Genomic DNA, 27,409 nt, shown 5'->3' on the forward strand with positions numbered 1-27,409 from the left:
AATCACACAATCAGAAGAATAGCAAGAAGTTGAAAAGGTCTTCGACGTCCGCCCATCCGTCAAAGTCATCCGATGAGATGAGACCGCGTCAGCATTCGAGGCTGGGCCCTGCGGTTGAATCTGCACCTGGGCCATCTCTGCGCCTCCCTCAGTTTCCACGAGCCAGAGTGACCTCTGCCCAACTTTGGGAATTTTTTGAGGTCATGCATCTCATATTTGTGCGGTGCATCCCTGCTGGAGTGCCTCCTGGCCTGTGGCTCGGTGGGATGCCTTTTGGTCTTCTATCGGCAGGTTCCCTTCGATTTATGGATGGGGACAGAGATTGGTACATGTCAAGCCACCTCAACCTTTCCCGGTGCCTGCTCTACTGCTGATGTCCTCTGCGCCATCAGCGCCTACTAGCACCGCAGTCCCCATACTCATCTCCAACTCAAATACAGAACCAATAGGCATCATATGACTCTGGTGCCTACTGGGGGCAGACCACCCAGGCCGGAGCATGCATCCAATTCCTTTGGGCTAGGATTGGAGATGATTGGAAGAGGCCACTGGATCCTGATGAATACCAGCTCCTAGATGTCACAGGGGACACCTGTTGTGAGGATCTGGCGGATGCCAGTGGACTGGATACCTCCCCAGATACTGACTTGGCTTCTCCTCGTACCATGGCTATGGAGGAAGGGACCTCATTTGCTATGGTGGTGAGGGGGGGGGGGGCGGCTGAGGTTGTAGAATTCAGCTAACCAATGTGGCTGTCAAGACGAATGTCTTGACTGAGGTGGTTCAGCCGGGAGACACCACATCTGAACCGCGTCTCCTGCTTTACAAGCACTCGAAGCCTGGTCCAAGCTCTGCACAGAAGCTCCTGTGAATAGGTCGATTACCTGCTGCCATCGCCCTGTCCCAGGGACACCAGTTTCCTCACAACACACCCCACCCCATAGGGCTTGGTGGGCCAAGCCTCTAATTCCAAATTAAATTCTGGTGCATTTCCTATCACTCTCCTGGAAAGGGTATCCAAGAGGCTGGATATCTGGGGTAAGAAGATGTTCTCTTCTAGTAGCCTGGGACTGTGGTAAGTGAACACTGCGTACCTTTTGGACCAATACTCCCACTCGTTCTGGGACTTCGTTGCGCAGGTGCTGCCTATGGTCTCAGAGTAGGCTCAAGCTATACTCTCTGGAGGTATTGCTGTTGCCAGAGACTCGGCTAAGTTCGCCATATGCTGTGGGCTGGATACGACTGACACGCTAGGCAGAGTGGTTTTATCATCGGTGTCTTTACGGCTCCAAGCCTGGCTTAGGACGACTGGCTCTTTTGGGGATGTCCAGGCCTCACTCATGGACATGATATTTAATGGCTCCCATCTCTTCGGAGACAAGGCGGACTCCATGCTGGAACGCTTCAAGGACAGCAGGGTTAAGGCCAGGTCCTAGGGGCTTTCCATAGTCTTTGCCAACCACTGTCTGCCTTCCAATCCTTTGTGGCCACGGAAGGGGCTTCCAGCTGGTCTCCAACTGCCCAGCCACCAGGCTTCTAAGTCTTTGCGTGGCTGAGGATGCGACACCCACTGCCCTCATGGGTCAGTTATCCAGAGGTTGGGCCAGTCCACCACCCCGCCGGCAACTGCAGCCTCAAAGCCCTTTTAGTCTGCCTTCCGATCATTATGCGGAACAAAAGGGGGTGGTGATGTGTGGTAAATAAATAAATAATACCCTATTTTTGACTAGACATATATCATAACAGATAGCTCAATAAATAAGAGTCAAGATTCGAGGTAGTAGGAGTTTTGCAGGTTTAATACAGCATAAGGACAGGAACAGGACAACCTGCATAGGAATAGGATGACAGGGCCCAGCAGCTGCTGGGGCTGGGTCTGGGATGAGCGCGCGCTAACTTTTAATAACAATACATGAGCATATATACATAACGCAAACACATAGCATTACATTGCAGTAGGCGTAGCAGTGGGTGGAGCAATAGGTGTGACGCGTAGCAGTCGCGAAAGATAAGGGCGAAAGTAGGTGTAACTGGGCGTATACATAGACATGTGATGCAAACGTAACAGGATATGTCATGAATGGGGCGGAAACCATGGAGGGGGCTACCTGAGGAGCCGGGACCTCTAACCTGATGGTGCGCGCAAACTAGCAATGACGTATCACTAGGAGAAGCTGGGGGCTATGAACTCTGTGCTAGGAGCAGAGACTGAAGTCTGGAAAGTCAGGGCGACATGTACCTAAACAGTATCTAGTATCTGATGTTTAGAGAACATGTTGATATAAACTAGAAGTTAGGAGGGGAAAGGCTAACTTGGTTCTAAGACTGGACCATGCATTATTCTACATGTAGTGCGTGATGAAGAATATGAAATGACCATTAAATGCAGTATTTCTCTAACGTAGAGACGTGAAGGCTAGACAATGACGGAAACTATTGATGCAGTTCAGTAGCTTAGGAATGCAGAGAAGGAGGACTGAACTGATAACTGGAATCATAACATATTCTTTGGCAGACTCAGAGACTGAGCCAGGCTGGGCCGGGCACTGCGAGGCAGGAAGTAAGTGAAGGGTCGAGGATACAGGTGGGGGCTGTATCGCTCCTCAGCGAGGCTTCAGGAGACAGGAGCTGAATCTGGTGTCCAGGCCCTTTTGTGGCCTAGAAACGGGGACTTTATAATAGAATAACGTGCACACTGAGAAACGTGGCAACGTAGCTTTACATAGGCCTGATATTCGTAGTATTCACGAGGACTGGAAACTGGCATACTAGAGGGGGACACAACTGTAATTGCGTCATTAATCAGACATGGGGAATGCATATGCATATTTAATCATGCACACATAACATATGATGGATGACACGTAGGGACACAGAACATGGCAAAATTTACTTTTCCACATTCCCTCCTTGTCACTACGTTTCCATCAGGAAACATCAATATTCATGATACCATCTATCATTTCATACAGTATCATTTGCTCATCTCGAATTCTCTTAGAACGGGATTTAGAACGGGGCTTGGGACTAGGAATACAAGAGGTAGCACAAATGCCGCAAATCGCAGGGCCACATTGTATACAGAGACAGCAGCTGAATATGATCGCTACTGCTATACCTAGAAAGGACAATATTTTCCATCCCCATGCGGAAATTATATTCCAGAACCAACCGGACCATGTCCAGGTGCCTGGATCTTGGTGTATCAGATGGGCAATTTTATGGAGTCTGGTTATAGCTGAATAAACAGACGGCGCGTTATTTGGAATGAAAATGCAGCAACTAGATCCGATGACTCTACAGGCCCCGCCCCTATCGGCCAGTATGACGTCAAGGACGAGACGATTCTGTAAAACGACAAATCTCATAGCAGATTGCTCTTCAGTTAAGTTACCTAGAGCAGAGGCAGTCTCATTTATTACAGCTTCAAGGGTTCTGGTTAACCTACGGATTAGTTTACTATTCTGGATAGGTCCTATAAAGAAAAAGAAACCTCTGTTGAAATCTGTATACTGTTCTAGAGCAGTTTCAGTATAATCGACAATTGGGGACTCCCTTCTATGTCTAATGTGTACTAGATGTGTGTTTCTATGATAATCAGGTGGGGCTAGGAAAACTGGTGGCAGTAGGAAGGCAATGTAACAGGTTCCCTCCCAATCGAGGGGCAGACGAACATATGCGGTTTGACCACAAATAAAATAAGAATGACGTGAAGCTTTAAAGATAGATTTCCCACTGTCACTATACTTGACAATAGTAGTACAATCACTATGTCCTACATGTATGGAACCATTATTTCGGACACATAATTCGCCTTTGACTGGTAGTACTGAAATAGCAGGTAAGTCTGGAGTAGTATCAGACTGAACATTCAAAACCATGAAATTCGAAGAATAATTACCTAAATCATACACTTCATTTTCTAGATCTAAACCTGTTCGGTGAGGGAGACCTTGCTTGTCTGGGAAACATGTACTGTTAAGAAAAGACATATCTGTTAAGGATGACGTTAACGTGGACCATGCTCCACACGAACCATTATGTGAAAATGGATAAGGAAAAAGTGGCAGAACTCCCTTCGGTGTCTGGAAAGGGGGGAGTCGACCACACACCCAACAATTAGTGGCATTGCTGGACTGGTGTGAGTAATGTAACATGCGGATAAAGGAGTTATTACGCATAGCGAGGCGGTAAGAGAGTTCATGAGGGGGCAGATCACTAAACGTGTGCTCTACTGTAGCATTAGCAGACTTATTTACATGTGAAACTGGGAAACATAGGTAAAATGCATAACTGGTGCAGGAAATCATAATGCTGAGAAATAATATGAAACATAGAAAAACGATACATCGGATTGAGTTTTGACTAACTCTCTCACTATGGGGGTCTATTTTATACATGTCAGAAACAGTCTAACCGTTTCACCTAGGGGAGGACTTAGACAATCAAACTGGCTGACTTAATTTACTAGACCGGAGTTTTCTGTTTATACTCCTGCTGCGGAGTTTTCTCTAACAGGGGGGGTTTTGAATCAATGTCATTTGCGGGACAGTCCTTGAGAACAATGCTTTGGCAATCCTTCAAATCCTGGGAAATGTTCTTAAAGACGGGTTTCAGTCCATTAAAAAGTTTAACATGAGAAAGGTGCACCCAGCCCTTGCGTCCTTCCAACTTCACGGCTGTACGGGTGGTGAGGAGGACCTGTCGGGGCTCTTTCCATCGAGGTTCCAGCGGACTTGATCTGTCAAAGTTGCGGACCATCACCATGGATCCTGGAACGATTTCATGCGGTGCCACCTCGGTATTGTCTGGAAATGCGGCAGCAACCTGTGAACGACATGAGTTGAGGGCAGACATCAAGGAAGCTAGGTAATCTGTCAGCATATTACTTGAAACATCGGTAATACTTCGGGGTCTAGGAGTACCCCACATGTTAGGGGGGCGGCCGAAAACGACCTCATACGGAGACAGACCTGATCTGGAATGTGCGACCATGCGCATATAAAATAAAGCGACTGGCAGAGCTACTAGCCAGTCCACACCCTTCTCTTTACACACTTTGGCAATACGGATTTTCAGAGTCTGGTTATGTCTCTTAACGAGACCTGCTGCTTCAGGATGGCGTACACAATGAAACTTCCACTGGTACCCTAATAACAGGGAAACATGCTTCATGAGTTCAGATGAGAATGGCTGGCCGTTATCAGAATATACGACTCTAGGGAGTCCATAACGAGGGAAGAACTCACGAACCAACTGCTTGGCAGTGGTCGCGGCTGTGTAATCTGGGACCGGATATGCTTCTGTCCACCTGGACAAAGCGCATACAACTACAAGGACATACTTGAAACCTCGACATCGCTCCATCTGAATATAATCCATCTGGAGGACTTCAAAAGGGTGGTCAGGGGGCTGGAAACCACCTTGTTCCACCGGGACACTTTTACCTGGATTGAACTGACAACATATCATACAGGTACGGACTTTCTGCTTAGCTGCAGCTCGTAAATGCTTGTTGAACCAAATGTTCTGGATACTATCTAACATAGCTTTTTCTCCTAAATGTGCTGGACTATGTGCGGTATTAATAATGACTTGAACCATAGAGTCGGGGAGAAACCATGTGGCTTTACCCTTCGTTACCCATCCTTGATCTGTCTGGACCCCTCCTTGTTCGGACCATTTCTTGATTTCATCGGGAGTAGCATGTAGCTGGATATCTATGACATCTTGTGTAGGGTCCTTAACTGTCATGCATGTAGTCGGATCTGGAGTATGTGTCATGTTAACTGGAATGTCTGGAGTCTGTGCTGTAAGCTTGGCTGTGCGATCTGCTAGATCGTTACCCTGGGAAATAATGTCAGTGACTTTCGTATGTGCTTTGCATTTCATGATAGCAATGGATGTCGGTAAATGTATGGCATCTAACAGAGCCTGAATAAGGAGACCATGCTGAATCTTGGTTCCATGAGAAGTCATGAAACCTCTCTCCTGCCAGAGCACTCCGAAGTCGTGTACGACTCCAAATGCGTAACGTGAATCTGTGTAAACATTAACTTTCAAGTTCTTGGCGTGTATGCAGGCTTGTGTCAGAGCAACTAGCTCTGCTGCTTGAGCGGACAGGGTGTCAATACGGTGTGTCTCAATAACTTCGGTGTCAGTAGTCACTGCATACGCGGCTACTAGTTCTCCTGTACTAGTTCTCATACATGAACCATCCACATAAAGTGTCAGGTCAGGGTCTGGTAACGGAATATCTGTCAGATCTTGTCTTGGCTTTGTCGTAATGTTAACTACTTCCACACAATCATGTGTGGCAGAATTTGAATTAACTGATGGTAACAGTGTAGCAGGGTTTAAAATGTTGCAGCGTCTGATTTCTATGTGTGGCTGGAACAGTGTCAATTCATAACCTGTTAAACGTGCAATTGTCAAGTGCTGAGTTTGTGTTCGGTTCAGAAGAACTTCCACAGAGTGTGGGACTTGTACTGTCAAGGTATGTCCTAAGACTATGGAATCACTTTGTCTGATAGCTAGTGCTGTGGCTGCAACTGACTTGAGGCACGCAGGCAACGCCTGGGCGACTGGATCTAATGTGCTCGAAAAATAAGCACATGGCTTGTATTGTCCTGCTTGATCTTGTGTGAGAACAGATAATGCTGTACCTTCACGTTCAGTAACGAAAAGTGTAAAAGGCTTACTGTAGTTCGGTGTAGCTAGAACTGGAGCTTGGCATAAAGCTTTCTTTAACTCATTGAAACTAAGTGTATGTTCAGATGTCCAAGGGAGGACAGTCGATGCGGCTGCCTCCTGAGTCGTTAACTGTATCAGTGGTTTGGCTAGAAATGCATACTGGGGAATCCATTGTCTACAGTAAGAAGTGAGGCCGATAAAAGCACGTACCTCCTTCTGGGTCTTGGGCTGAGGAAGACTCGCTATTAACTGGATACGGTCTGGTGTCAACTGCCTACCCCTCTTGGACAGCAAGTGTCCTAAGTATACCACTTGCTGGACACAGAATTGAAGCTTCGAAGGGGACACCTTGTGCCCCATCTCGGCTAGGAAATACAAGACTGTAAGGGATGCTTGCTCGCAAGCACGTTCAGAACGGGCTGTGATCAGTAGATCATCGACATACTGGAGCAGGGCAGTGTCAGTTGGCATGTGAACATTATCAAGTTGTCTCTTAAGTGCTTGACTGTAAATACTAGGACTTTCTGTGAAACCTTGAGGAGCGCGTGTGAACATATAGCTCCTTCCATTTAAACAGAATCCGAAAAGAAACTGGCTGTCTGGATGAATAGGAACACTAAAAAATGCGTTCTTGAGGTCTATGACAGTGAAGAACGTGGCTTCGGAATCAATGGCTGTCAATAGGGAAGAGATGTCTGGGACAACTGGGTACTGCGGAATAATACATTTATTAAGCTCTCGTAGGTCGATCACTAATCGATATACTGGGGGTGCATTTGGATCAGTACGTTTCATGACTGGAATGATCGGAGAATTGCATACGTTGGAGTCAGTTTCTACAACTACTCCTTGAGCGATGAGCTCGTCAATAATTTTGGATAAGGCTGCTACAGCCTCGGGTGGCAATCTGTACTGTCTGATTCGTGGTAACACTACACCTGGTTTGAGAGTCACACGATAAGGTGTGATTTGCATATAACCTACATCAGTTGGACCTTGCGCCCATAAATGCTGCGGAACATTAGACAATCTTGGATCAAAATCTCGTAATACATAGTGACCCTTAAAGTCACGTAGGAACAATCGTATCCCCTCTGGGGAACAGCATATAACTGCACCTAACTCTTTCAGTGTTTTAATGCCTAATAGGTTTTCTGGACATGACTTAGTAAGTAACAGATCAGTAGTGCGGGACAATGGACCTACTTCTAGAGTAACTGGCTTTGAAATCTCATTTACGATAGGTTTTCCTGAAAATCCAAGGGAAACATTTCTTGAGCCTGAGAGCGGAGCCCCTGGAACTTCGGCGTGACTAATTGTGGTCCTACTTGCCCCTGTATCAATCAAAAACTTTCTGTCTTTCCCTAATACTTGACTGTGAACATAGGGACCTTCTTGATCTACAGGTATCTCGATGAGAGGCAAGCCTACCTCCCTCTCTAGGCTGTTTCATGAATACTGCTGGTACTCTGGATACTCAGACTGTGCATACTGGTACATCTGCGATGTAACGTGCTGTGTTGCAGCAATAGGCTGCGGTGCGGTAACTGTCTGTTGTGCATTCTGTGGCTGAGCAGTCTGTGAAACTTGCTCTTGTCTAGGCGGACGTGGTCTTTCTTTAGTCTTACCAGTAGCTATGTTGTGTTTCAGAACTGCACACTCATTTATAAAATGACCTGGCTGTTTACAATAATTGCAATTCCCTTTAACGGGAGCTGCAGGATGACTGACTTGATTCGGACCCCTCTTCTGACTGTCTTGAGGAACGGATTGTGCAACTAGTACTTTCATTTTCGTGTCTTTCATACGTTTTCTCTCATGTTCTTGCTCTTCCCTGATTCTATTCTGGTGGTACTGGAGCATCTGGAGCATCTGGGACGGGGTATTAGCTTGCCAGGTACTCTCGACTTTCAGAACTCGATTTTTAACTTGTGGGCTTGAATTCTCGACTAATTTAGTAACAAAAAGGTGAGGGTATGACTCACTACTCGTCTTGAGGCCACTGTTGATACTAAAACATTTTTCAAACCTAGAATAAAAATCACTAATATCCTCTTCTTGTTTTTGTTTACAGGCTGAGATTGCATCCCAGTCTTCTTTTCTAGTTGTCAATAATCTGGGTAAAACTTGAATCAATAATTCTGGTAATTCTTTACATTTCTCTCCAAGACCGGTACCTGGTACTCGTGCCTTGTCTTCAGCTTCTAGAACTGCCCAATCGATCTTTTTCTCTCCCACCTCCCATTCTTTTTCCTTTAGCTTTTCATACACCCCTGCGGGCAACAGGACCTTTAACATTTTAATGATATCTGGGTAAGTGTATTCTCCCATACGGAGCATGTCTTTTAATTCTCTATGGAACCCTGCTGGATCTTTGTCATGACAGGGAATTAATTTCTTCATCTCGAGGAGTTCCATCTTTGTAATCGGGGTGTAAACAAACACTCGTTGCATTTCACCGTCCTCTGTCTTAACTGGATGCACTTCTCGTAACGGGTTCTGTCTTTCCATGTAAAATGGTTTACTTTCTGGGGGTGAGACATGAACAAAATGCGGATTCAGGAACGTTCGGTATTTGTGACGCTGTTCTAGAATGACACTAATTAGATCGGTACCTAGACCTCTCCATCTATACTGGAGTAACTCGTTCAGGACATCGTGTAACGGACCTGGATCAGAGTGCTGACCCTCATACAGAGTAATGAGGTGCTGGATCATATACATACCCGCCAGTCGTTGCTCGGCTGGGGGCATTTTCAGAAACATTTGTGCCACTATTTCGTCTGGAAAAGTGGTAGAATCAGTAATCCATCGGACTGCTGATCGGGCTAGTTCTTGTTCATGCATGGTACTTAACTCACTGTAACCGATTCGTGATTTTAGAATGTGATCAGTAGCTTGGAATACTTGTTCTAGGGAACCTTGTTCTGGTGCTGAATGATGGAAAATTGACTTGCGTTCTAGGCGTAAATGGCGATCTGGAAATCTAGATTTTCCTACATACGCTATTCTGGCGGTATTCTCGTCCTCTACCTCTTCAGTATCAGAGTTACTTTCTTTCTCGCTTACTTGTGCTGCTTTACGTTGTTCGTGTATCTTTATTATTTCTCTACGGATGTTCTTGTACATACTCTCCATGGCACTAATGGTATTGTGCTTACCCTCAGCTATATTATCACTCCACTTTGTCAGGGTTTTCATTTCGGCCGGATCTTTAGACGGGTAATCTTGTTCTCTTATTAGACAGTTAATTAAAAACTTTAATATCATACGCTGGATCTCAGCTTTCCTTTGAGACATGGCATCACTAATACTTTCTGGATCATCCCCTGTACGGATGAAACGATATATTCTGTCTAGATCTTCTTTCATATTGGGTAGGGTGACTAGATACTCGGTCACCCTCCTTACGCGTACTGAATATAAAACCATATTATTCTCGCCTGGGACTGGGTCATAGGCACATTCGCCAAGGGCTTGCCTGATTTCTGCAACAGACTTATTACTCTTGGGAGTACGCTGTGATGCTTGAGCATGTAATTCGAGTGCTGATAAACGCTTGCGTGGCGGCGGGGTCTGAGGAGGACCTCCTCCTGCGGCCCCTAGACTAGAATCGTCGACTGATATTCTTCGTGGCGGAGCGGGAAATTGAAATGCTGGCTGGACCGGGGGTACCGTAGCAGGTACTGCATGGGGTGCCCCGGTGTCTGGAGGAGCAGGATGTGCCTGATTTACAGGGACCGGCGGAGCGCGAACAGGATCTGCATATTCAGGGACTGTGTCGTCCAGATAGGACGAAATAAAAATATCAGCTGCGGTCGGTTTGTGACGTAGCTTGGTCGGAACTAATGGTGGCGGGAAATTACTGGATGCCTCTGGGGTCGCTTTTGGCAAGCCCTCGGCAAGAAGAGGGTACATACCCTTAATAAGGGCATGCCTCTGTCTGTCTGACTGTTCGGCTTTGACTTGTCCACCTATCTCGATTAATTCTTTTTCTTGGGCTCGCTCTAAGGATTCTCTACTTAATTCTGACTTTCTGATTTCTTTTTCTGTTCTTTTATGAGCTTCTTTACGCCATAACTCGATGGCATCTTTCTGTGACTGTCTGGCTTTCTTTTTCCATAATGCTTCTTCTACTCGCATGATGCATTCGGCATCCCATGTACCCGATACGGGCCATCTATACTTTTCTTCTAACTGTTTGGTATACTCTACCCATAAATCTAGATACAATATGGCACTTATGCCATGTTTCTGATACATAAAGTGACCTGGACTGTCCCTGGGCGGGACGGGAACTGCTGCTTCCAGCAGACCCTTTCTAGTTTTTAACTGACGTAACTTGGAAAATATGGGCATGACTGAACTGTAATCTAGACACAATACAATACACAATGAACACGATACTTATTCCCCATTCATACCACGACATTAAAATACATGAAAAACATTTAAAATAACAGTTCGAACAGAATACTACCTGGAAATATTGAGAACAGAACACATAAATTTTCTCGAGAACAGAAACTGACTAGAACAGAAACTAGATGCACTGCTGAAACAGTACGAAACTTACCGGTCTCATAAAGAGACACGTCAGGACCCGCATCCACCGAAGTGGACACTTCGTTTGTGGGACTGTGTACCACCAACCCACAGACCAGAGTCAATTTAAATTGACCCTGTCTAGATACCACCCCAGTAACGGTACTCACCGGGCAGCAAGAACGGAAGGCCTCAGACTGGACTGGACTGCTACGACGACGGACGACGAACTTCGGACTTCAGTTACGGGTGGACCTCCGGATACCTCGGACCTTGGACTCTTGGCTTGGGCTCTGGTCGGGACTCGCCGCGTTCCTCCACCGTCTCGTTTGGATGCTGGACCGCCTCCTCCGTCTCCTCCGTGGGCCTGAGGGATACTTGAAGCAGAAATATCTGCCGGTGCACAGAAGAGTTCCGTCACAACTGCAGAGGGTCAGGGGGTCGGCGTGGCTTCACCGACGCGTGGGGAAAGGGCAGGTCCCTGTTCGGGCGCCATTATGTGGTAAATAAATAAATAATACCCTATTTTTGACTAGACATATATCATAACAGATAGCTCAATAAATAAGAGTCAAGATTCGAGGTAGTAGGAGTTTTGCAGGTTTAATACAGCATAAGGACAGGAACAGGACAACCTGCATAGGAATAGGATGACAGGGCCCAGCAGCTGCTGGGGCTGGGTCTGGGATGAGCGCGCGCTAACTTTTAATAACAATACATGAGCATATATACATAACGCAAACACATAGCATTACATTGCAGTAGGCGTAGCAGTGGGTGGAGCAATAGGTGTGACGCGTAGCAGTCGCGAAAGATAAGGGCGAAAGTAGGTGTAACTGGGCGTATACATAGACATGTGATGCAAACGTAACAGGATATGTCATGAATGGGGCGGAAACCATGGAGGGGGCTACCTGAGGAGCCGGGACCTCTAACCTGATGGTGCGCGCAAACTAGCAATGACGTATCACTAGGAGAAGCTGGGGGCTATGAACTCTGTGCTAGGAGCAGAGACTGAAGTCTGGAAAGTCAGGGCGACATGTACCTAAACAGTATCTAGTATCTGATGTTTAGAGAACATGTTGATATAAACTAGAAGTTAGGAGGGGAAAGGCTAACTTGGTTCTAAGACTGGACCATGCATTATTCTACATGTAGTGCGTGATGAAGAATATGAAATGACCATTAAATGCAGTATTTCTCTAACGTAGAGACGTGAAGGCTAGACAATGACGGAAACTATTGATGCAGTTCAGTAGCTTAGGAATGCAGAGAAGGAGGACTGAACTGATAACTGGAATCATAACATATTCTTTGGCAGACTCAGAGACTGAGCCAGGCTGGGCCGGGCACTGCGAGGCAGGAAGTAAGTGAAGGGTCGAGGATACAGGTGGGGGCTGTATCGCTCCTCAGCGAGGCTTCAGGAGACAGGAGCTGAATCTGGTGTCCAGGCCCTTTTGTGGCCTAGAAACGGGGACTTTATAATAGAATAACGTGCACACTGAGAAACGTGGCAACGTAGCTTTACATAGGCCTGATATTCGTAGTATTCACGAGGACTGGAAACTGGCATACTAGAGGGGGACACAACTGTAATTGCGTCATTAATCAGACATGGGGAATGCATATGCATATTTAATCATGCACACATAACATATGATGGATGACACGTAGGGACACAGAACATGGCAAAATTTACTTTTCCACAGATGGACGGAGCATCTGAATCAATCAAACACTCACACCCAGTCAAAAGATCTGGGTTTAATTCATCACCGTTCTTTAGCCCACTCTGCCACCCCAGTCAGACATGGCTATATGCAAATCAGTCTGACCCTGTGCCTCATGGGAACAGTCCAACCCGAACTGCCAAGCCATGTCTTCCCTGGACCGGAAACAAGCTTTCGAGGACCGGTTTCTGGCATTCCAGCCGTCTTCAGCCCGGCTTGCTTGAATCCAGTGGCAAAGTGAGCAAGGGACTCACGTCTGAGCATACCCTGCCACACTTAGGGCGAACAAAGCGATACAAAAGGGGATGATGGACGGAGCGTTTGAACAAATCAAACACTCACCCCCAGTCAACTGATCTGGGTTTAATCCATCACCATTCTTTAGTTTACTCAGCCACCCCAGTTCAGACATGGCTATATGCAAATCAGTCTGACCCTGTGCCTCATGGGAACAGTGCAGCCCGAACTGCCATGCCATGTCTTCCCTGGACCGGAAACAAGCATCCTGGGACCGGTTTCGGATTCATAATCCTCATCAGCCAGGCTATCTTGAATCCAGTGGCCAAGTGAACAAGGGACTCACGTCTGAGCATACCCTGCCACACTTAGGGCGAACAAAGCGATACAAAAGGGAATGATGGACGGAGCGTTTGAACAAATCAAACACTCACCCCCGTCAACTGATCTGGGTTTAATCCATCACCATTCTTTAGTTCACTCAGCCACCCCAGTTCAGACGGGAGTCCCTTGTTCACTTGGCCACTGGATTCAAGATAGCCTGGCTGATGAGGATTATGAATCCGAAACCGGTCCCAGGATGCTTGTTTCCGGTCCAGGGAAGACATGGCATGGCAGTTCGGGCTGCACTGTTCCCATGAGGCACAGGGTCAGACTGATTTGCATATAGCCATGTCTGAACTGGGGTGGCTGAGTGAACTAAAGAATGGTGATGGATTAAACCCAGATCAGTTGACTGGGGGTGAGTGTTTGATTTGTTCAAACGCTCCGTCCATCATCCCCTTTTGTATCGTTCCGATCATTATGGGCACCCAGTGGGAAGCAGGATAGGCCATCTACACCACTGGAGGTTGATATTCCCTCCCCTTAGTGACTACCCCTTTACACATGCCACCTACTTGTGACGAGCTGATGGAGGACCACATCTCATTACTCAGCCAGGAAGTGCAGGCTCTTTTATCCAAATAAGCCATAGAGACGGTGCGGGCATCAGAAGTAGGTTGCGGTTGTTATTCTTGCTACTTTCTGGTGACCAAAAGGACTGAGGCCTTCGTCCTATCCTTGACTTGCACCCTCTCAATTTCTTCTTGAAAAAAGAGAAATTCAAAATGTTCTCGCTCGCTGAAGTTGTGTCTGCACTGGACCAGGGAGACTGGATGGTAGTATTGGACTTGCAGGACACATACTTCCACATTCCTGTCCTGTCTGCCCACAGACGTTACCTGTGGCTCACGGTGGGCCACAATTTATTTATTTATTTATTTATTTATTTAACTTATATAGCGCGTTATAACCACCGGGGTCTCTAAGCGCTGTTTGTCCAGATATACATGATAAGGTGTAACATTCACTGATCCCATTTCCGCGCCTAGGAGCTGCTCCATGCTTGCTTGAAGAGTACAGTTTTTTATTTCCTCCTGAAGGATAATAAATTACTTTCCTTCCTCAGCTCTGGAGCCAAATTGTTCCACAGGGCTGGGAGTGTGTTAGAAAAGGCACGACCCCCCACCGTGGTCAATTTAAAACGGGATTGGGACAGAAGGGTAGCATCAGACGAGCGCAAAGTCCTTCCAGGTATGTAGGGGGATAGACGGGATTTCACATAACTTGGAGCTTTGCCATACAGTGCCTTGTGTACAATGCACATTCCTTTAAAGACAATCCTCTGGCGGATCGGAAGCCAGTGTAACTCCTGCATCAGGGGGGACGAACGGGCGGATCTAGGTTTTTTATAGATCAGCCTAGCTGCATCGTTCATAACCCCCTGTAGTTTATCCAGCAGCCGCTGGGGTAGGCCTATGTATAATGAGTTCCCGTAGTCCAGCCTAGCCAGAATTGTGGCTGAGACCACATGCTTCAAAGTAGAGAAAGAAAGTAAGGCAGAGATCTTCCTTAATTGTCGTAGCAGGCCAATACAAGTGCCCACTACCGAGGTAACTTGTTTGCTCATGGATAATTTATCATCCATGTAAAGGCCTAGACTTTTAGCTACGGACGCTGGTTTCGGTGGCACACCCAGCTCCACAGGCCAACATTTTTCGCTCTAGGGGTTGCCCGAGATGGAAATGGGCAACACTTCCGTCTTGTCCGGGTTGACTTTTAGATGATTCTCGGACATCCAGTTAACCGTAACTTTTAGTATGTCCTGCACCCTGGTGGACGCTCCCAAACCATCGTCCAGCCGGACGATTATTTGAGTGTCGTCGGCATAGTTATACACCAGGCAGTCCAACTTGTTCAGGAGAGCAATTAATGGCTGCAGGTAGACATTGAAGAGTAGGGGTGACAGGGCAGATCCCTGTGGAACCCCACAGGTGATCGGAGCAGAGGTGGAAAGTAAGTCTTCCAGCTGTACTCTTTGCGTCCTACCCTGCAGGAATGATGTGAGCCAAGCATGCGCTGTACCCCTGACACCAAAGGATCTCAACCGCGACAAAAGTTGTTCATGACACACGGTATCAAAAGCCGCGGAGAGATCCAATAGTATCAGGGCACTCGGTGTTTTTACATCAGCCCGGGTTCTCAGCTCATCCAGGATGGACAACATAACAAGTTCCGTGCTATGATTAGCACGGAACCCTGCCTGATTGGTCTCAAGCAGGTTGTTACTTTCTAGATGACCCGAGAGTGATGTTAACACATGTTGCTCAATCACTTTAGCCAAGAAAGGCAACTGGGAAATAGGCCGGAAGTTTTTCAGACACTTCGTGTCTGATCCAGGCTTCTTTAATAGGGGGATCAAGCGGGCCTCCTTAAAAGCTAAAGGGACCTGTCCTGTATGAAGGGAGGTGTTCAGTAAGCGCAGGACCTCTTCTTCAATTCCTGGTACTGCCAGCTTAAATACATCAGGAGGGCACAAATCCGCCCGGGAACCAGATTTAACACGGTCCATGATTTTAAATAATTCCTGTGTAGAGATTGGGGGAAACTCCACTAATGGTGGAGTGTCTGGCAGAGCAGTGGGGGCCGGTGGGCAGGGACATTCGAGGGGCGTAGTCGCAGCAATCTCACCCAGAATATTGGAGATCTTATTTATAAAGAAGTCCTGGAACCTCTGGCAATCCTCCTGGGTGAACTCAGCACTATGCTCTTTATTAATCCTGAGCTCTGCCAGGACCCGAAAGATTTCCTTCTGCGGATTTATTGCTGCGGCTATTCTTTCCTCGAAGAACACAGCCTTCCTGGTGTGTATGGCCAATTTATAATTGGCCAAGGATGAGATATACTCTTTTTTGACTACGGCGTCATAATGTTTACGCCATGCCCGTTCTTTTTTCCTCACCCCACGTTTCATCTCCCTTAGGGAATCAGTGTACCACGGGGCCCCAGCCCCTCTCTCCACCTTCTTCACCCTACGAAGGGGTGCCACCGCATCAATGGCGCTCCCCATTTTGTGCTGAAGGTGGCCCCAAAGGAGATCAGTGTTAACAACCTTCTCCTTCACTGAAGGGGAGTGTTCCAAGAGGTAAACCATTTTCTCCCCATCAAGGTTTCTCCATTTCCGAGCCATTTTCCAGGCATCTCCAGGCTTGGACAAGTGACCCTTCAATATGAGTCTGCCCTTAATTAAAAAATGGTCAGACCATGCACAGGGCAGGATTTCCGTAACGCCCTGAATTGGCATGGTGGTCCAGACTAAGTCCAGTACATGTCCTTTCTCATGAGTTGGTCCCCTCACCTGTTGAATAAGACCCAATGAGGAAATAGCCTCCTCGATCTGTAGTGCTTGCCCCTCCTTGGGGTCTTTTTCCCAGTGATAGTTGAAGTCCCCAACCACTACCATTTTGTCGTATCTCGTACATAAATCCTGAACCAATCTTGTGAAGAGAGTCGGAAAATCTGGCGACGCCCCAGGCGGTCGATATACCACCAGAAACACCACGCATGCCGCTCCCCACCTAAGCTTAACCCCCATAACCTCAGCTCCCCCTAGGGTTTCAGAAAGGAACTTATCGGCGCGAAAACGTGCCTGGTAAAGAAGGGCCACACCCCCCCTCTCTTTGCTCCCTCCCTGTTGAAATGGAGTGCCAAATAATTGGCGGGAAGGGCCGCCACCAGATCAGGCGCCGAACAATCCCCCAACCATGTTTCGGTGAGTGCGAGGGCGTCTAGCTCCCCGTCCTCCAGAAGAGCGAAAACCTCCAACTTATGACTCTGCAATGAACGAGTATTCAGCAGGCCATAGTTCAGAGTAGAGATGTTAGAATCGCGGTAGCGCGCTCTTATGCCCTTTGATGGAATCAACAGGCCTTCCTGGTATAGGCGGTGTATAACATCCTGCTCAAGTGAGGACTTGCCCCGATTGAGATCCAATAGTTCACCCCTAGAGTAGGGCAAATTTTGACCAGAGGTACTGGCCCCGAGCCCCGGATGGTCACGGATGGGCAAAGATGGGCTCGCCTCTGGCGAGCCTCCGGCGCGCCTATGGTGCGCCCGCTGCGCGTCACCGCTGCGCGTCATCCTGAGGCGTTTAAATAGCACCCAATCGTGCTATGTGTGCACCAGCAGCTAGAGCGCGAACAAAAATGGCGTCTCCTACCGGCACTTCCCCTCCCAAGATGTCACCTAGCCCCAGTCCAACTAACGAGCCGCCAAACAGCGGTGCAGCTTCACAACCAGTTTTATGTGTGGGTATGTCCTGAGAAACCCCCTAATAGCCGCCTAGCCGAGTGCAAGTTTCCAAATTTTAAAAATGCGCTACAAATAAAATGTACATACCGCGCATGAAGCGCTAAGCATGTATTGCCTTTTAAAATACAATTACAAGCTCCACGAGTGGGATTGCAAAACAGTGAATAAAATAACAGGCGCAGCAGCAGAGAGTCAGAAATGCTTCCCCTACACTCGCGCTTACCTGGACAGCACACAAGCACTTCCAGTTAGCCATGATCTCTTTTGGCCTTACCAGCGCTCCTCGGTTGTTCATAAAGGTGATGACGATGGTTGCAGCTCACCTATGGAGATCATGGGTTCCAGTCTTCCCCTATTCCGACGTCTGACTGTTGAAGAATATTCAGGCTTTGATACTGATGTTTCAGCTGGATTTCGGTTAGACTGATACTGAGGCTACTGGCCTCATTGCTTCTTGCATCCTGCTTGTAATGCATGCCATTGGCATATGCAGGCTCTGCAGTGGAACCTAAAGTTCCAGTGTGCGTAGCATCAAGGAAATCTCTCTGACATAGCCCATATCTCGGAGGGCACTGCAAAAGATCTGCTGTGGTGGCTGATGAACAGCGATTGGGTACGCTCCAGGCCCCCTTTCCCTTCCCAATCCAGATCGTAAGGCAGTGACAGACGTGTCACTCGTGGGCTGGGGTTGTCATCTGGGAGAGCTGGAGATCAGATCTCCTGCAGAATCCGGACTCTACATCAATCTGTTGGAGCTTTGACCAATCCAGTCAAAAAGCCTTTCTACCCTCCATCAGAGGAAGGCTAGTGCCGATGTTCGCGGACAACACCACTGCCATGTGGTATTGCAAGAAACAGGGCTGGCTGTGTATTATGTACCCTCTGTCAAGAGGCCCTGCATCTCTGGACATGGCTGGAACATCAGGGCATTTCCCTGGTGGTTCAACACCTGGTGAGCTCTCTGAATGCCAGAGCGGACAAACTCAGCCGAAGATGCTTAGTAGATCACATGTGGCATCTCCAACTGGAGGTGGTGTAAGTTCTCTTTTAGTAGTGGGGAGAACCTTTGTTAAATCTGTTTGCCTCTGCTGAGAATGTGCCATTTCAGCAATCCTGCGCTCTGGAATTTCCAAAGCAGCTGTCTTAGAGACTCTTTTCTCTCGAATGGGACCCTGGCCTCCTGTACTCCTTTTTCCAATACCACTCCTGCCCAGAGTTCCCATGAAGATCAGAAACGAACAGGCCCAAGTCATCCCTGTAACAGGGAACAGCGGTTCCTGTGGACTATGTGTGTAATATTATAGTAATTGTAACGCTCAATGGCATATAGTTGTGGAAATGGAATATCAGAGTCAAAATCATATGCACCATAAGTTTCCAAAAGTACTTTTACTAAGCCTTTATTCTTTACATCAATAAATCAAACAGACATTGTGCTCAGTGTCCCAAGTGAACCTAGAACATAAAAAGGGGAGTGTCAGTTGTTGAAGTATAAAAAGGAGGAGCAGGATCAAGACTGATTTGCATATGCTAGCTCCAAACTGAAGTGGCATGGTGTGGATAAATAACGATGGATAGGGATGCTGCCTAAGTGATTTCCAGTGGCATGTGTACAGCATTCCATCCATCATTGTATCCTTCGCATCAATAACCAAATTTCCCAGTGGGCAGGGATGTCTCCCGCTAATTCGATGAGATTCCAACCTTGTAGGGACTGTTGCACACATATGTCTGTGACAGGTCCTCACAAGATGTGGCTCTGATATTTATGTACTTCACACGACTCCAAGGCCTGCGGCGACTGTCCCTAAATAAACACTAAGTCCATTCATGAGCGTGAGGCAAAGCTCTGCGTGGTGAAAGACTGGAAGTCTCTGCGCCGGTCCCACTTCAGTTCAAAGTCAAAGGCAAGGACCTACTCCTGCTCTCGCTCCTGAAGTCCTTCCAGAGGCAGATCTTTCTTGCAGTCAAATTCTTCCAGTAAATCGAAGAAGTAGCATAAGAAGTTCTAACGGGACTCTCACTCTTCCAATCACTCTCGTTCTACAGACAAGGCACCAAGGCGCCATCATGCCCCAGGATTCTCTCCCATTCCACGTCGGAGCTTATTCCATCTTTGGCCTCGATGTACCCTGAGTTGCATCAGCACCTGGTAGACTCTGATCTGACCTCTCCCCAAGAATTGGGAAAGAAGGCAGACAAATGGGTCAGAACCAAGGTGGTGACCAAAAGAAGCAAGATCAAAAAGGTGGGGAGAAGGGTAAAGACCAGAAGTCTTCACACAGTCCCCAAAAAGCATCTAATGGTGGGAATTCCCAATCTTCCAAGAAAGACAAAGGCCAAAAGAAACCATGGTGTAAAATCTGTACACAGAATAGCCACTGGACAAGTGACTGCACCAAGAAGGATGCAGCTCCAGCCACCATTGCCCCTAAGGCAACGTCTCCCCCTAGTTCAGCTTCAAGTGGTGATTATCAGCAGAAGGGTGTCGTAGGGTTGACCATGGGAACTGAGATGGGCTCTGGCTTAGTCAGAGTTCCAACTTAGGCTGTGTTTGTCTGTGATGGACACATGGATATGTCCTCCTCTTTGAGTCCCAGTAACCTGGGCAAGTACAGACAATGGCCTTTGATAAATGGAAAAGAGACTTTGGCCTACAGGGACACAGGAGCAAGTGTCACTACGGTGACGCAAGGCCTTGTAGACCCTGGACAGATCATACTTGGTGAACTTTACCAAGTGATCAATGCTAGCAATGTCAGGACCAACCATGCCCTGGCAGTTGTTAAATTCTCCTGGGGAGAGGTAACTGGCCTCAAGAGGGTTGTGGTAAGTGCAGACCTCCCTGTTGAATGCTTGCTTGGCAAATGATCTAGAGACTTCAGCCTGGTCTGAAGTAGCGTTCAGGACCCATGCAGAAATGTTAGGGATTTCTGCACATGTACTTGCTGTGACTAGGTCACAGGTCAGCAAGTCTAACACTGAATAGGCCCTGGATCCTGAAATAATCGACCAGGTGCCTTCCAAGACAAAGGAGCAGTAGGGTAAAGGCAGTGCCTTCTCCACTGACTTAGAGTGATGATCAGTCTCTTGAGGGAGATGATTATGCTCCTGAAGAAGGAGGAACTGTCCCAGAGAACCTTGAGCCTGATCAGGTTGAGTTTTTGGGGACAGGGGGCCCTTCCTGGGCAGATCTGAGTCAGGAGCAGCTGAGCTGCCCTTCTCTTGAACCCCTCAGACAGCAAGCTGCTGCTTAGGCTGCTGGGAATGCTAAAGACACCCATAAGATTTATTGGGATGATGGACTCCTGTACTCAGAGAGTAGAGACCCCAAGCCTGGTACAGCCAAGAAATTGGTTATACCTCTAAAGTTCAGGGGCTTCCTATTGACACGAGCCCATGATATTCCTTTAGCAGGACACCTGGGCCAGAACAAGACTTGGGACAGAATTGTCCCTCACTTTCATTTGCCCCACATGTCTGAAGACCCAAATGAGTTTTGTCGCTCCTGTGTCACCTGTCAAGCCAGTGGCAAACAGGTGGCACCACAAAGACCCCCCTGATACCACTACCTGTGGCCGGGGTTCCCTTTGAGAGAGTGGGGATTTACATTGTTGGACCATTGGATTCTCAGACAGGTTTCTCCCAGTGGTGGTGGACCATGCCACTAGGTACCCAGCAGCTATTCCCCTTAGGACCACTACACCACCTGTTGTGGGAAGGGGCCTCTTGGGAGTGTTCTCAAGAGTGGGTTTCCCTAAGGAAGTAGTATCTGACAGAGGTGCAAACTTGATGTCTAGCTACTTGACTGCAATGTGGAAGGAGTGTGGCGTGAACTACAAATTCACCACACCCTATCATACACAATGCAATGGTTTAGTTGAAAGGTTCAACAAAACCGTAAAGGCTATGATCAAGGAGCTCCCAGAAAAGCTCAGGCGGAGATAGGACATCCTACTACCCTGCCTTTTGTTTGCATAGTGAGGTTCCTCAGAAGGGAGTTGGCTACAGCCCTTTTGAACTTCTGTTTGGTCATCCTGTAAGAGGACCATTGTGTCTGGTGAAGGAGGGATGGGAGTTACCTCTAAAACCCCCATAACAGGTCATAGTGGACTATGTACTTGGTTTACGCTCCATGATGGCTGAGTACATGAAAAAGGCAAGCCAGGAATTACAGAAAGCCTGGCATGACCAAAAGGCTGTACTGATTGTTTACCAGCCAGGACAGAAAGTGTGGGTGTTGGAGCCTGTGGCCCCAGCAGCCCTCCAAGACAAATGGAGTGGACCCCACACTATTGTTGAACAGAAGGGATAGGTTACCTATTTGGTAGATCTTGGAACTCCCAGGAACCCCCAGAGGGTGCTTCATGTCAACAGATTGAACCCATGTGTTGACAGGGCAGACATGGGCTTGCTCGTGGCTACTGATGAAGGACAGGAGGAAGAGCGTAACCCTCTCCCAGACCTGCTCTCTCAGACCCCTGATGATGGTTCAGTTGATGGAGTAGCCTTGGCAGGCAGCCTCACTGGTCAGCAGAAAACTGATTGCAGACAAGTGCTCCAACAAGTCAGACACATGTTTTCTCTGACTCCAAGTCAGACTACCTGGTGCACTCATGAAGTGGACACTGGGGACAGTCTGCCCGTTAAATATGCGATTTACAGGCAACTTGATCATGCCAGGGACTGTATCGGGACTGAAGTCCGGAAAATGTTGGATTTGGGAGTGATTAAACCCTCAGATAGCCTTGGGCTAGTCCAGTAGTCTTGGTACCCAAACCTCACACCCAGGGTGGTAAGAGAGAGATGAGGTTTTATGTTGACTACAGGGGGTCTCAAGGAAGTCACTAGGACTGATGCCTATCCAATCCCAAGAGCAGATGAGCTGATAGACATGTTGGCATCTGCCACATTTCTGAGCACATTTGATCTTACAGCTGGCTACTGGAAGATCAGATTAGCTGATGATGCAAAGCCAAAAAAAGCATTCTCAACCCCTAGTGGACATTATCAATTTGTGGTAATGCCCTTTGGTCTGAAGAATGCACCTGCCACTTTTCAAAGGTTGCTGAACAAAGTCCTAACAGGCCTGGAAGACTATAGTGCAGCATATCTAGATGATGTTGCTGTCTTTAGCTCCACCTGGGAGGATCACCAGGTCCACCTGAGAAATGTTTTGTAGGCCCTGCAAAAGACAGGTCTAACTATCAAGGCTACTAAGTGCCAGATAGGGCAGAGTCAGGTTGTGTACCTGGGCCACCTTGTAGGTGGAGGCCAGGTTCAACCATTGAAGAGCAACATTCAGACCATCATGGACTGGGTTGCTCCCACTACCCAGACTCAGGTCAGAGCTTTCTTGGGCCTGACTGGGTACTACAGAAGATTGTTCAAGGGTATGGATCCATTGTGACACCGCTGAATGACTTAACTTCTAAAATAAAATGCCTAAGAAAGTTCAGTGGACAGTCAGCTGTCAAAGGGCATTTGAAGACCTGAAGCAGGCCATGTGCACTGCACCAATTCTTCAAAGTCCTAACTACTCCAAAGAATTCATTGTCCAAACAGATGCATCTAAGTTGGGGGTAGGGGCTGTACTGCCACAATTGAATGATGAAGGTCAGAACCAGCCAGCAGCTTTTATTAGCAGAAGGCTGACCCCTAGAGAGAAACGTTGGTCAGCTATTGAGAAGGAGGCCTTTCCTATATTTTGTGCTCTGAAGAAGCTGAGGCCATACTTGTTTGGCACTCACTTCACTGTTCAGACTGACCTCAAACTTGTGAGGTGGTCCATTTCCCTACAGGGGATGGACTATACAGTGGAACATAGACCTGGGAGTAAGCATGCCAATGCAGATGGACTCTCCAGATATTTCCACTTAGAACATGAAGACTCAACTGGTCAAGGTTAGTTTAATGTCCCTGCGTTTGGGGGGGGGGTGGTGGTGTAGGTGAGTAGGATCTGCTTACTATGGTTACCCCCACTTTTTGCTGGTGTTTCACTGATTTGTCGACTTTAGTCTGGCTGGGGCCCTGCTAACCAGGACCCCAGCCTAGCTGCTTCCTCTCTAAACTGATTGCATGTACTTTAGGTACACTCCAGATTGGTTACTGGGTTAGCCTTGTGAGTCTCTAGTATATGGTACCTTAGGTTCCAGGGGCATAGGTACCCCAGAGGCCTACCATGGGCTGAAGCATGCATTATACCACCCCTGGGAAGCCTTCCAAAATGGCACCACAGGTCTGCTACTGCAGCCTGGGTAAGGTGGTGCTTGCATCCCTTACTAAGATATAGGCTACCTACATCTACCTTTAAATACAGACACATATAAACCTATAAGTCACTCCCATGGCAGGCCTTGATAATCCTGAAGGCAGAGTGCTTGGTTTTGTGTGAGAGGGTACCCATGCATGAGCAGGACCCCTCTGCAGCTTTCGGGCTCTATTCTCTGAGGCTGTTCTGTGATACAGCCATACCATATACTCTTAAGTGCATTATAACCTCGCTGTAAATGCTAACTTTGGAATGGCTGCATCAAAACACGTCATGTTTGGTGTCAAACACGAATACTAGCCCCCCCCTCCCCCCGCCAGTCCTGGCAGGGGGGGGGCGACGGCGGGGGTAGAATTCCCCCCTTCTAGAGGGAGAAGACATGTACACACTTACCTGACAGGTAATAGTTTAAAAGAGCCCCACCATCACAAAATGGAGTCTGACCTCCTGCTGCTGGACAAAACTCCGGAAGGGGAGGCCTGGACAATAGGTTTCCTGTCACAGGGAGTTGTAACCACCTCCCCCAACAGGCTTTAGTGTATTGGGGCTGGGCGGGTGCATTCAGTGAATGCTTTTCAGACAGTGCTGGGGGCACACTTGGTGTCCCTGTGCATACCCCAGTTCAAACCGGTTGCAGGGGCACTCAGCCCCTGCTCTGCCGCGAAACTAGACAAAAGGGAAGGGGTGTAACACCCCCCACCCCAGGTCCTCCCATAGGTGGGACCTTAGAGTAAGTCCAACCCCTAAACTTAGTATAAGTATAGGTATCCAGTCTTTAGGATTTTAGATTGCCCTGGACGAAACTCTGCAACATATATCCTGTAACTTCGACATTCTGTATCGACTAGAAGACGGAAGAATCTCCCTTGGGGTCAAGGAGTGACTCCCCTGTTCAAACAGGCACCAAAGAAGCATCTTGCCGGTCTGTATTTCCAAGGCTCCCACACAGGACACGGACTTCCAGACATCTCCGAGGCCGACATGAGATCACAGCAAAGCTGAGACCCGCAGCTATCACGAGAGACGTGGGACCGGAACTATTGGACACCGTGCACATTTGCTAGTGCACCTACTTCCCAAGCTTTCCCAAAGTTGTGCATTGGGCCACTCGTAGTCCAAGCCCTGAGCACCATCTGTACCGAAGATTGCTAGCCTACACTCCACGAGTGTTCCGTGGGCCCGCTTCTAGCATATCTGCTCGTTCCCTTCGCGATCCCTGGTCCGTCGACTGGTGGGTCCATACGAAGGTAACTCTTTTGTTTCTTGGGCTTCCCTGGTTGCTCCAGATGTGCCATGACTCCCCTCCAAAGGGTGAGTCCCTCAGACCTTGCTGGTCTGCTCCGAAGCCAATCTTTGCATTCTGCGTGGGTTGCTGTTGCCAACGCTTGTTGGGTCCAATCTGATACCGACACTGCAGCACTCGACATCCGACGTGGGACAGCTCGAATCCAGCTCCTAGTTGTCGTCGATGCCTCCTGGTCCTCGTGGCTGAAGAGTCGAGCTTCACCTTCTGCACCTGAAATCACCCGACATCGGTGGGCATCTTCTTATCGCCTCCCTGGTCACTGGCAAGTGCCCCAGACTCTGTCCCCTCTGCTTTCAGGTTCTTCATATCTCCGATCCACCCTTGGATCCAACCGGACACTTTCCCCTTGGTCGCCTGCAGCACTTGTCCGCAGCTCGCCATAGAAAACGACGACGAAACCTGACACGAAAAGACACCTATGCACCCGGCTTCCCTGGGTGAGGTAACTCGAGTACTCCGGTGCTCCCGTGGGTGTTGACTCTCGAACTGTCTAGTTCTAAAGGGGTTTCCTTCTAGTCCACTTCCAAGTGTCCCTAATCTTTAAAATTCTAAGCGCAACTTTCTCCATATAAGTCAATGGTGATTCGCAGCTGTGTTTAGACACGGCACGCGTCCCCCGTGGGTCTCCTGCATCACTACCTTGGGTGGTTCCTGGTTGCTCCATCGGTTCTACAGGCCCTAGGCCTTGTCTCTATGTCTATCGTGGTTCTTATACCACTTACTTAGTATATTGTTTGTGAGGCCCCTAGGGCTAAATGCATTCTGTGCTAATTTACTGTGTGCTAAATTAGTTTACTGTTTGTACATTTGACTCTAGCCTCATAAATAGACTAGAGGGATGTGATTAAATACACATTTTTTATATATATACCTTGTGTGGTTCTCCTTTCATTTGGTCATTCACGAGATTATAGAATGGTAAAACAAGCTGCTTTACATTCCTTCAAGACTTAGCCTGAAGGCTGCTCTCCACAGCTACCACTAGGATAGCTTTCTATATAGGTTGTCTTTAAACCTACCATCAATAAGGGTTGTTTGGACTGGTGCAAGGTTCCCACTAGAATAGTGGACAGCATATGCCAGGCCAACTTCTCACACACCTCCGTTTCATTCGACCCTTCTCATCCACATACCATTCCCATAAGCCCGACATCCACTTGTGCCACTGAGGGGTTTATGAATTGCAATGCGCCGCCTGGCCAATATAAGCCCCAGCAACGCAAATCTGTTCATCATCGTCCTCCCTGTTATAGAAAGTGGTAGAAGCCCAAGAAGGCAGTGTGGAGCCGTTCTCTCCAGCCTTTCCCCTTTGACCTCCCGGAGCGCTCGCACCACCCAACCCAATAGGCCTATCTTAAAGTCCATTTCAGAAAGCTACACAGATTTTAATTCTCATCGTTCAGCCATTCAGTCTATGAGATTTTCTTACATGCATTGGGCTCCTCTATGTACCCTCCATTTCTTTCAGACTCTGCTGAGGATCTAGTGGACTTTCATTTTTTATAGTCAAGCAGCCCTGTCTGTGAACACCAGCTCCAGAAAGTGTATTATCTGCTTTTGTACCACCATGCAACCAAATGGATCCCAAGGGATAAAAGAATGTACTCTGGAGACTTACTCACACATGTAGAAGTTCATCAGCTGTCGCTCATTGGCTGCCTTGGCTGAGCAGGTGTACTTGGTTGGGGATCTTTCTTGTAGTCAGGCCATGGTCCAGGAGGAGAGTGTCTTCCAATTTTATCCCAGTTTCGCACAACAAAGGTCCATGTTCTGGAAGGCACTCTTGAAGTCCATGCGCATCAGTACTTCTGTCGTCCTGAAAGATGGACACTGGCCCAACTTCCGTAGGAAATTGGTCGAGTTTCAAAAGCACTGGCCACTTATGAAAAGAAAGCATTTCATTGGGCTATCTCTCACGCAATCTTGGGAAGGATAATTTGATGGGAAAAGATGGATTCACCAACCACGGTAGAACCAAGAAAAATAATTCCTTCA

At 47.8% G+C, this 27,409-nt stretch overlaps 1 protein-coding gene across 1 annotated transcript in view; it reads left to right on the plus strand.

The window, feature by feature from the left end:
• Positions 1–27,409, plus strand: part of MUS81 (MUS81 structure-specific endonuclease subunit) — a 321,815-nt gene that overhangs the window by 201,163 nt on the left and 93,243 nt on the right. The window lies entirely within an intron of this gene.

Source organism: Lissotriton helveticus, chromosome 9, assembly GCF_964261635.1.
Source record: "Lissotriton helveticus chromosome 9, aLisHel1.1, whole genome shotgun sequence".
Classification (NCBI taxonomy): Eukaryota; Metazoa; Chordata; class Amphibia; order Caudata; family Salamandridae; genus Lissotriton; species Lissotriton helveticus.